The following is a 10,000-nucleotide window of genomic DNA, read 5'->3' as shown; positions in this document are numbered from 1 at the left end:
CGTGTGTGTGGAGAGGGTCCACACGTTCAAGTTCCTGGGAGTACAGATCTCCGATCTCCGATGACCTTTCTTGGAGTCACAACACCACAGCAGTGGTAAAGAAGGTCCGCCAACGTCTGCACTTCCTGAGAGTCCTCAGGAAATTCAACCTGGACAGGAAGCTGCTGCTGGCCTTCTACCACTCGTCCATCGAGAGCCTGCTGACGTACTGTGTCTCCACCTGGTACAGCGGCTGCGCTGAGGCGGACAGAGTGAGGCTCCAGAGGACAGTCAAAACAGCGCAAAGGATTATTGGCTGCCCTCTCCCCTCACTGTCGGACATCTACACCGCCCGGTGCCTCAGAAGGGCTCTCAACATCGTCAAAGACAATACCCACCCAAACTCACACCTGTTCGACCTGTTGCCCTCTGGCAGGCGCTACAGATGCATCAAATCAAGGACCAATAGACTGAGAAACAGTTTCTTTCCGAGAGCCATCTCCATACTGAACTCTCACACACACACGAGACCACCCTAACCTTGCAAAACAGCATTGTGATGTGTTTCTATATGCCCTATTCAGTACTGAATTCCATTGCACTGTCTTCTTTATTTATCTAATTTATATATTTGTCTGTATTATTGTTGTATTGCACTGGAGAGGGGAGCCCTCTAATCTCGTTGCACACTTGAGTACAATGACAATAAAGGGATTTCTATTCTATTTCTATTCTATTCTTTATTCTTCCATTTATTCCAATTTAATTTAAATAATGTCAAATAAATGGTACATGACCATGGGTGATAGCAGTGAACGCCCCCCCATGTTCTTGGTGTATATATTGGTGGTACGGGGCTGGTATAATATTAGTGCCCCCATGTGGTCCGATCGTGTAGCTACGGAGCCACACACAAGTCTCCTGACACGCATTTGCAAATCAGCACACGCATTTGCGAGTCGTCCACGGCAGGACTGTAGCAAACGTCACCTCTAAGAACACAGCCAATCAAAAGGTCCCGTTTTTACAGGTCGCCCATCTATACGGATTTTTGTCCGCATTTAACCATGTGTATGTGCCAACAAATCATTGTACACATTTGCTGATATTTGTCATATATCTGTGACTTCAATCATGCATTGTAGATTGTTGTTACACATTTGTGACTGTGGTTATAGTTTCAGATTCTTGTTACGTATTTTTGGATTGAAGGATTTGCCACAATAAAGACCACATGTATAAAATGCAAAATTTTGAAAGGAATTGTCGCTTACGGCCATACTACCCTGAGAACGCCCGATCTCGTCCGATCTTGGAAGCTAAGCAGGGTCGGGCCTGGTTAGTACTTGGATGGGAGACTGCCTGGGAATACCAGGTGCTGTAAGCTTTTGCACCGCAAAAAAAAAAAAAAATAAAAAAACTCTAACAAATGTAAGCAAGTATGCGAGCTGCTTTTTTATAAATTTCCACATATTCGCCTGACAGGCTGAGAGCACAAAATGCCAACATTCAGCTTCCCCTGCCTTTGGGTGTTGCTACAGTCTCGCCGTGGACGACTCGCAAATGCGTGTGGCAATTTGCAAAAGCGTGTCTGGAGACTTGAGTGTGGCTCCGGAGCTCCACATTAAGACCAAAAGGGGACTCTCGTAGTCTACAGGTGTAGCAGGCAGATGACCCGATGCAGTCCGGTTGGGTTGGTGCAGTCAGTGTTTACTAAATAAAAAGTTAATGAATCAATTTTAAAAAATGGTGTTTACTGAATGCAATAAAGGGAAGTATAGTTAATGTGGCAATTAGCAGGTGTGGAGAAGCTTCATTCATTTTTTTTAGCTTCACTGGTTATATCATTGGTTCTTATTTTATTAGTTCCACGTGCATGAGAACTGGTGCGGCGATAGCACGATCGTCGAGAAGCACTCTTCCCCCGACATCGAGTTCATGTCCGTTAAATGCCGGCCTTATTTTCTCCCGAGGGAGCTAACGGTAGTGATTGTCACAGCTGTTTACATCCCTCCCGACGCTAGCACTAGCACGGCGCTCTCGCTACTCGCGTGCGTCATCAATAAACATCAGCGGGCCCACCCTGATGGCGTTCACGTAGTAGCGGGAGACTTTAATAAGGCCAATTTAAAGACTGTACTCCCAGAGTTTCACCAGCATGTCAAGTGCCCAACGAGGGGAGACAACACTCTCGACCATGTGTACTCGAACATCAAGCACGCATACAGAGCCCTCCAACTCGCCCCTCTCGGCCAGTCAGACCACCTGTCCTTGCAGCTCGCACCTGCGTACACCCCTCTCAGGCGCAGATTCAGGCCTACCACAAAGACTGTGAAAACCTGGCGTGACGACGCCATGAGTGAATTACAGGACTGCTTTCATGACACAAACTGGGACCTCTTTGATCATCAGGACCTTGATGTCTACACGCATTGTGTACTGGACTACATCAAGTTCTGCATGGAAACTGTGTCCCAACATAAGACTATACGGACCTTCCCAAATGCGAAGCCCTGGATGTCCAGCAGGGTTCGCTCTCTCCTCAAGGCCCGTGACGCTGCTTTCAGGTCAGGCGACAAAGCCCAGTACAGGGTGGCTCGTGCTGACCTGAGCAAAGGCATCAAGCTAGCCAAGGCAACCTACAAGGGGAGGCTGGAGGCCCACCTTGCCAGTAACAGACCACGGGAGGTGTGGCAGGGTCTACGGAGCATCACCAACTTCCGTGGCAGCAGCACGACCTCTGTAGACCCGAGTGCATCGCTGGCAGAGGAGCTTAACTGCTTCTTCGCTCGCCCCAACCGTCACACCCCCGCACTTCAAGCTCAGACTCCCCCCCACTCATCGTAGAGGAACACGATGTGAGGCGCGCGCTCCTGGCGGTCAACCCCAGGAAAGCTACTGGACCCGACGGAATACCAGGCAAGGTCCTCAGAGCATGTGCCCACCAACTGTCACATGTTTTCTGCAGGATCTTCAACCGCTCCCTGGCTCAAGCAGTCATCCCCTCCTGCTTGAAAACTTCCACCATTATTCCGTTCCCCAAAAAGTCACCAGCCGTCCACCTGAATGACTACCGTCCTGTTGCTCTCACACCAGTCATCATGAAGTGCTTCGAGAGGCTGGTTCTCCAGCACATCAGGGACTGCCTTCCTCCCACTCTGGACCCCTACCAGTTTGCATACCGGGCTAACAGATCCACTGAGGACGCCATCGACACTGCTCTGCATGTTGTGCTGGGCCACCTGGAACGACAGCAGAGCTATGCAAGGATGCTCTTTGTGGACTACAGCTCGGCATTCAACACGATCATCCCAGACATCCTCGTCGCCAAACTGGACACTCTCGGCCTCCCTGCCCTCACACGCATCTGGATTAAGGACTTTCTGACCAACAGACCCCAGACTGTGTTGCTCGGCCCCTACACGTCCTCCACCCTCATGCTGAGCACCGGTTCCCCCCAAGGATGCGTGCTGAGCCCTCTCCTGTACGCCCTCTACACCTACGACTGCAGCCCGGCCCACGGCAACAACACCATCGTCAAGTTTGCTGACGACACGACAGTGGTCGGTCTGATCTCGGAAGGTGACGAGACAGCCTACAGAGAGGAGGTAAAGAGACTGACAACTTGGTGCAAGGACAACAGACTGCACCTTAACACTGCAAAAACAAAGGAGATTGTCGTCGACTTCAGGAGGAACAAGACGCTGCCGCCCCCCCTCTGCATCGAAGGCGTGTGTGTGGAGAGGGTCCACACGTTCAAGTTCCTGGGAGTACAGATCTCCGATCTCCGATGACCTTTCTTGGAGTCACAACACCACAGCAGTGGTAAAGAAGGTCCGCCAACGTCTGCACTTCCTGAGAGTCCTCAGGAAATTCAACCTGGACAGGAAGCTGCTGCTGGCCTTCTACCACTCGTCCATCGAGAGCCTGCTGACGTACTGTGTCTCCACCTGGTACAGCGGCTGCGCTGAGGCGGACAGAGTGAGGCTCCAGAGGACAGTCAAAACAGCGCAAAGGATTATTGGCTGCCCTCTCCCCTCACTGTCGGACATCTACACCGCCCGGTGCCTCAGAAGGGCTCTCAACATCGTCAAAGACAATACCCACCCAAACTCACACCTGTTCGACCTGTTGCCCTCTGGCAGGCGCTACAGATGCATCAAATCAAGGACCAATAGACTGAGAAACAGTTTCTTTCCGAGAGCCATCTCCATACTGAACTCTCACACACACACGAGACCACCCTAACCTTGCAAAACAGCATTGTGATGTGTTTCTATATGCCCTATTCAGTACTGAATTCCATTGCACTGTCTTCTTTATTTATCTAATTTATATATTTGTCTGTATTATTGTTGTATTGCACTGGAGAGGGGAGCCCTCTAATCTCGTTGCACACTTGAGTACAATGACAATAAAGGGATTTCTATTCTATTTCTATTCTATTCTTTATTCTTCCATTTATTCCAATTTAATTTAAATAATGTCAAATAAATGGTACATGACCATGGGTGATAGCAGTGAACGCCCCCCCATGTTCTTGGTGTATATATTGGTGGTACGGGGCTGGTATAATATTAGTGCCCCCATGTGGTCCGATCGTGTAGCTACGGAGCCACACACAAGTCTCCTGACACGCATTTGCAAATCAGCACACGCATTTGCGAGTCGTCCACGGCAGGACTGTAGCAAACGTCACCTCTAAGAACACAGCCAATCAAAAGGTCCCGTTTTTACAGGTCGCCCATCTATACGGATTTTTGTCCGCATTTAACCATGTGTATGTGCCAACAAATCATTGTACACATTTGCTGATATTTGTCATATATCTGTGACTTCAATCATGCATTGTAGATTGTTGTTACACATTTGTGACTGTGGTTATAGTTTCAGATTCTTGTTACGTATTTTTGGATTGAAGGATTTGCCACAATAAAGACCACATGTATAAAATGCAAAATTTTGAAAGGAATTGTCGCTTACGGCCATACTACCCTGAGAACGCCCGATCTCGTCCGATCTTGGAAGCTAAGCAGGGTCGGGCCTGGTTAGTACTTGGATGGGAGACTGCCTGGGAATACCAGGTGCTGTAAGCTTTTGCACCGCAAAAAAAAAAAAAAATAAAAAAACTCTAACAAATGTAAGCAAGTATGCGAGCTGCTTTTTTATAAATTTCCACATATTCGCCTGACAGGCTGAGAGCACAAAATGCCAACATTCAGCTTCCCCTGCCTTTGGGTGTTGCTACAGTCTCGCCGTGGACGACTCGCAAATGCGTGTGGCAATTTGCAAAAGCGTGTCTGGAGACTTGAGTGTGGCTCCGGAGCTCCACATTAAGACCAAAAGGGGACTCTCGTAGTCTACAGGTGTAGCAGGCAGATGACCCGATGCAGTCCGGTTGGGTTGGTGCAGTCAGTGTTTACTAAATAAAAAGTTAATGAATCAATTTTAAAAAATGGTGTTTACTGAATGCAATAAAGGGAAGTATAGTTAATGTGGCAATTAGCAGGTGTGGAGAAGCTTCATTCATTTTTTTTAGCTTCACTGGTTATATCATTGGTTCTTATTTTATTAGTTCCACGTGCATGAGAACTGGTGCGGCGATAGCACGATCGTCGAGAAGCACTCTTCCCCCGACATCGAGTTCATGTCCGTTAAATGCCGGCCTTATTTTCTCCCGAGGGAGCTAACGGTAGTGATTGTCACAGCTGTTTACATCCCTCCCGACGCTAGCACTAGCACGGCGCTCTCGCTACTCGCGTGCGTCATCAATAAACATCAGCGGGCCCACCCTGATGGCGTTCACGTAGTAGCGGGAGACTTTAATAAGGCCAATTTAAAGACTGTACTCCCAGAGTTTCACCAGCATGTCAAGTGCCCAACGAGGGGAGACAACACTCTCGACCATGTGTACTCGAACATCAAGCACGCATACAGAGCCCTCCAACTCGCCCCTCTCGGCCAGTCAGACCACCTGTCCTTGCAGCTCGCACCTGCGTACACCCCTCTCAGGCGCAGATTCAGGCCTACCACAAAGACTGTGAAAACCTGGCGTGACGACGCCATGAGTGAATTACAGGACTGCTTTCATGACACAAACTGGGACCTCTTTGATCATCAGGACCTTGATGTCTACACGCATTGTGTACTGGACTACATCAAGTTCTGCATGGAAACTGTGTCCCAACATAAGACTATACGGACCTTCCCAAATGCGAAGCCCTGGATGTCCAGCAGGGTTCGCTCTCTCCTCAAGGCCCGTGACGCTGCTTTCAGGTCAGGCGACAAAGCCCAGTACAGGGTGGCTCGTGCTGACCTGAGCAAAGGCATCAAGCTAGCCAAGGCAACCTACAAGGGGAGGCTGGAGGCCCACCTTGCCAGTAACAGACCACGGGAGGTGTGGCAGGGTCTACGGAGCATCACCAACTTCCGTGGCAGCAGCACGACCTCTGTAGACCCGAGTGCATCGCTGGCAGAGGAGCTTAACTGCTTCTTCGCTCGCCCCAACCGTCACACCCCCGCACTTCAAGCTCAGACTCCCCCCCACTCATCGTAGAGGAACACGATGTGAGGCGCGCGCTCCTGGCGGTCAACCCCAGGAAAGCTACTGGACCCGACGGAATACCAGGCAAGGTCCTCAGAGCATGTGCCCACCAACTGTCACATGTTTTCTGCAGGATCTTCAACCGCTCCCTGGCTCAAGCAGTCATCCCCTCCTGCTTGAAAACTTCCACCATTATTCCGTTCCCCAAAAAGTCACCAGCCGTCCACCTGAATGACTACCGTCCTGTTGCTCTCACACCAGTCATCATGAAGTGCTTCGAGAGGCTGGTTCTCCAGCACATCAGGGACTGCCTTCCTCCCACTCTGGACCCCTACCAGTTTGCATACCGGGCTAACAGATCCACTGAGGACGCCATCGACACTGCTCTGCATGTTGTGCTGGGCCACCTGGAACGACAGCAGAGCTATGCAAGGATGCTCTTTGTGGACTACAGCTCGGCATTCAACACGATCATCCCAGACATCCTCGTCGCCAAACTGGACACTCTCGGCCTCCCTGCCCTCACACGCATCTGGATTAAGGACTTTCTGACCAACAGACCCCAGACTGTGTTGCTCGGCCCCTACACGTCCTCCACCCTCATGCTGAGCACCGGTTCCCCCCAAGGATGCGTGCTGAGCCCTCTCCTGTACGCCCTCTACACCTACGACTGCAGCCCGGCCCACGGCAACAACACCATCGTCAAGTTTGCTGACGACACGACAGTGGTCGGTCTGATCTCGGAAGGTGACGAGACAGCCTACAGAGAGGAGGTAAAGAGACTGACAACTTGGTGCAAGGACAACAGACTGCACCTTAACACTGCAAAAACAAAGGAGATTGTCGTCGACTTCAGGAGGAACAAGACGCTGCCGCCCCCCCTCTGCATCGAAGGCGTGTGTGTGGAGAGGGTCCACACGTTCAAGTTCCTGGGAGTACAGATCTCCGATCTCCGATGACCTTTCTTGGAGTCACAACACCACAGCAGTGGTAAAGAAGGTCCGCCAACGTCTGCACTTCCTGAGAGTCCTCAGGAAATTCAACCTGGACAGGAAGCTGCTGCTGGCCTTCTACCACTCGTCCATCGAGAGCCTGCTGACGTACTGTGTCTCCACCTGGTACAGCGGCTGCACTGAGGCGGACAGAGTGAGGCTCCAGAGGACAGTCAAAACAGCGCAAAGGATTATTGGCTGCCCTCTCCCCTCACTGTCGGACATCTACACCGCCCGGTGCCTCAGAAGGGCTCTCAACATCGTCAAAGACAATACCCACCCAAACTCACACCTGTTCGACCTGTTGCCCTCTGGCAGGCGCTACAGATGCATCAAATCAAGGACCAATAGACTGAGAAACAGTTTCTTTCCGAGAGCCATCTCCATACTGAACTCTCACACACACACGAGACCACCCTAACCTTGCAAAACAGCATTGTGATGTGTTTCTATATGCCCTATTCAGTACTGAATTCCATTGCACTGTCTTCTTTATTTATCTAATTTATATATTTGTCTGTATTATTGTTGTATTGCACTGGAGAGGGGAGCCCTCTAATCTCGTTGCACACTTGAGTACAATGACAATAAAGGGATTTCTATTCTATTTCTATTCTATTCTTTATTCTTCCATTTATTCCAATTTAATTTAAATAATGTCAAATAAATGGTACATGACCATGGGTGATAGCAGTGAACGCCCCCCCATGTTCTTGGTGTATATATTGGTGGTACGGGGCTGGTATAATATTAGTGCCCCCATGTGGTCCGATCGTGTAGCTACGGAGCCACACACAAGTCTCCTGACACGCATTTGCAAATCAGCACACGCATTTGCGAGTCGTCCACGGCAGGACTGTAGCAAACGTCACCTCTAAGAACACAGCCAATCAAAAGGTCCCGTTTTTACAGGTCGCCCATCTATACGGATTTTTGTCCGCATTTAACCATGTGTATGTGCCAACAAATCATTGTACACATTTGCTGATATTTGTCATATATCTGTGACTTCAATCATGCATTGTAGATTGTTGTTACACATTTGTGACTGTGGTTATAGTTTCAGATTCTTGTTACGTATTTTTGGATTGAAGTATTTGCCACAATAAAGACCACATGTATAAAATGCAAAATTTTGAACGGAATTGTCGCTTATGGCCATACTACCCTGAGCACGCCCGATCTCGTCCGATCTCGGAAGCTAAGCAGGGTCGGCCCTGGTTAGTACTTGGATGGGAGACCGCCTGGGAATACCAGGTGCTGTAAGCTTTTGCACCGCAAAAAAAAAAAAAATTTAAAAAATTCTAACAAATGTAAGCAAGTATGCGAGCTGCTTTTTTATAAATTTCCACATATTCGCCTGACAGGCTGAGAGCACAAAATGCCAACATTCAGCGTCCCCTGCCTTTGGGTGTTGCTACAGTCTCGCCGTGGACGACTCGCAAATGCGTGTGGCAATTTGCAAATGCGTGTCTGGAGACTTGAGTGTGGCTCCGGAGCTCCACATTAAGACCAAAAGGGGACTCTCGTAGTCTACAGGTGTAGCAGGCAGATGACCCGATGCAGTCCGGTTGGGTTGGTGCAGTCAGTGTTTACTAAATAAAAAGTTAATGAATCAATTTTAAAAAATGGTGTTTACTGAATGCAATAAAGGGAAGTATAGTTAATGTGGCAATTAGCAGGTGTGGAGAAGCTTCATTCATTTTTTTTAGCTTCACTGGTTATATCATTGGTTCTTATTTTATTAGTTCCACTTTATTCTTCCATTTATTCCAATTTAATTTAAATAATGTCAAATAAATGGTACATGACCATGGGTGGATAGCAGTGAACGCCCCCCCATGTTCTTGGTGTATATATTGGTGGTACGGGGCTGGTATAATATTAGTGCCCCCATGTGGTCCGATCGTGTAGCTACGGAGCCACACACAAGTCTCCTGACACGCATTTGCAAATCAGCACACGCATTTGCGAGTCGTCCGCGGCAGGACTGTAGCAAACGTCACCTCTAAGAACACAGCCAATCAAAAGGTCCCGTTTTTACAGGTCGCCCATCTATTCGGATTTTTGTCCGCATTTAACCATGTGTATGTGCCAACAAATCATTGTACACATTTGCTGATATTTGTCATATATCTGTGACTTCAATCATGCATTGTAGATTGTTGTTACACATTTGTGACTGTGGTTATAGTTTCAGATTCTTGTTACGTCTTTTTGGATTGAAGTATTTGCCACAATAAAGACCACATGTATAAAATGCAAAATTTTGAAAGGAATTGTCGCTTACGGCCATACTACCCTGAGCTCGCCCGATCTCGTCCGATCTCGGAAGCTAAGCCGGGTCGGGCCTGGTTAGTACTTGGATGGGAGACCGCCTGGGAATACCAGGTGCTGTAAGCTTTTGAACCGCAAAAAAAAAATAAAATAAAAAAACTCTAACAAATGTAAGCAAGTATGCGAGCTGCTTTTTTATAAATTTCCA

The 10,000-nt window shown here is 48.7% G+C and overlaps 4 non-coding genes across 4 annotated transcripts; all 4 read left to right on the top strand.

Annotated features, from left to right (window-relative positions):
* The first annotated feature begins 1,247 nt into the window (after positions 1-1,247).
* LOC148331713 (5S ribosomal RNA) lies at positions 1,248-1,366 on the top strand. Its single transcript, XR_015844893.1, has one exon. It is a non-coding gene; the product is annotated as a 5S ribosomal RNA (ribosomal RNA).
* Positions 1,367-4,956: 3,590 nt separating this feature from the next.
* On the top strand, positions 4,957-5,075 carry LOC148331712 (5S ribosomal RNA). The gene has a single exon (XR_015844892.1). It is a non-coding gene; the product is annotated as a 5S ribosomal RNA (ribosomal RNA).
* Positions 5,076-8,665: 3,590 nt separating this feature from the next.
* On the top strand, positions 8,666-8,784 carry LOC148331711 (5S ribosomal RNA). Its single transcript, XR_015844898.1, has one exon. It is a non-coding gene; the product is annotated as a 5S ribosomal RNA (ribosomal RNA).
* A 1,015-nt stretch (positions 8,785-9,799) lies between these two features.
* On the top strand, positions 9,800-9,918 carry LOC148331710 (5S ribosomal RNA). The gene has a single exon (XR_015844897.1). It is a non-coding gene; the product is annotated as a 5S ribosomal RNA (ribosomal RNA).
* Positions 9,919-10,000: the final 82 nt, after the last annotated feature.

The sequence above is a fragment of the Idiotropiscis lumnitzeri genome, chromosome 8 (assembly GCF_059441095.1).
Source record: "Idiotropiscis lumnitzeri isolate Australia: NSW breed Sydney's pygmy pipehorse chromosome 8, RoL_Ilum_1.0, whole genome shotgun sequence".
Lineage (NCBI taxonomy): Eukaryota > Metazoa > Chordata > Actinopteri > Syngnathiformes > Syngnathidae > Idiotropiscis > Idiotropiscis lumnitzeri.
This window is presented reverse-complemented; position numbering and strand designations above follow the sequence as displayed.